This window comes from Trichomycterus rosablanca, chromosome 14, assembly GCF_030014385.1.
Source record: "Trichomycterus rosablanca isolate fTriRos1 chromosome 14, fTriRos1.hap1, whole genome shotgun sequence".
In the NCBI taxonomy this organism is placed as follows: domain Eukaryota; kingdom Metazoa; phylum Chordata; class Actinopteri; order Siluriformes; family Trichomycteridae; genus Trichomycterus; species Trichomycterus rosablanca.
The window spans coordinates 16,922,954-16,924,382 of record NC_086001.1 but is presented as its reverse complement, the minus strand read 5'-3'; the positions used below and the strand labels follow the sequence as shown (position 1 = coordinate 16,924,382).

Below are 1,429 nucleotides of genomic sequence, written 5' to 3'. Positions count from 1 at the left end.
AAACAGACACAGACTTACTGTCGCTGTATTGTATTGTATTATAGTGTTAAATTGTAGCCTATTTTATTGAGATTATGCTTTAATGCTGTATTTTCTTAAATTTATTTAATCCACAATGGTTAAACTGCACAACCCAACAAGTTAAAATAACCCATTATGTGTTTTGTCCAATATTTACACAGTGCTGGTTGCCAAATAACACATTTTCACCTGCATTCGGCATTTCTTTCCTGTATACCAAAATCAGTCACCATTGCAGGTCTACAACACATTACAAAAACACTTGGGACACTTTATTTTTGCTTTCTTTATCTTGCCGGTGTCACGTTGTATTGAAACTAAAATAAATAAATAAAAACTTAACATTTAAAAGCAAGTGTTTAGGTTCATTCATCATCTTAAGACATATTACAAACTAATCAGGCTCATGAAATTTCAGACATTGTTCACGTAAACAAAAATCTCAAGTGGAAGCACAAGGTGATTCATTTATTTCTAGACGGTGCTGTTTATGGTTTTACACTTAAAAACATGAACAGTTAAAAAATAACAACAAACACGACAACAACAATTAAATAATAATGTCACAAATCTGTACTCAAGCAACAAGCTGTAATTTACCTAGCACCACTAGATGGGAACGATCTCTGTACAACATTTTGAACTTCACTTTAAAAGTCAGTTCAGTGTGTTTTACTGTAGTAAGAATAGCTCCACATGTTTTGTATGTAGTGTTTATGGTACTTAAGATGGATGGATAGATGGAAGTTAACATGTAAGCTAACTAATCTAATCTAACATTGCCACCCAGGTATCAAAATCATAACACCACGCCCCACTGTTAATAATTGCACTGAGGTAAGTTTAGGACCCAGTTGGCCGGTAGATGGTGCTGTAAACAATGATTTGCCTTTTGGTGTTAAAATTCGGCATAGAGCAGTCATATGTGGAACACTATTCTCTACTCTGCATTGATAACAGTGGTTTTACCTAAATAAAACCAGGTTCCACCGAGATTTGAACTCAGATTGCTGGATTCAAAGTCCAGAGTGCTAACCATTACACCATGGAACCACACAGTAAGGTCTTACTTAAGCCCAAAAGTGAATAATTAGTCATTTAAGAGCAGGTTGGCTGTTAGATGGCGCTGTAAACAATGATTTGCGATTATATTTGGGATGGAGCAGTCACATGTGGAACACTATAACTACTAGTGCTATTATGATATTCAAGCTGGATGAATGAATGGAAATTAACATGTAATTTAAGGTTACTCTAAACTCTCTGTTGTACTGCACATGCGCTGAATGCTACCATCCTGATACTGCTAATGTTTCTCAATCTTGGACCTCACACCGGGCCCCAAATAAAAGCTGTAAGCTCCCACCGAGATTTGAACTCCGATCGCTGGATTCAGAGTCCAGAGTGC

The 1,429-nt window shown here is 36.2% G+C and overlaps 1 non-coding gene across 1 annotated transcript; it reads right to left on the bottom strand.

Annotated features, from left to right (window-relative positions):
• Nucleotides 1-1,002: 1,002 nt before the first annotated feature.
• Nucleotides 1,003-1,074, bottom strand: trnaq-uug (transfer RNA glutamine (anticodon UUG)). Its single transcript has one exon. It is a non-coding gene; the product is annotated as a tRNA-Gln (tRNA).
• Nucleotides 1,075-1,429: the final 355 nt, after the last annotated feature.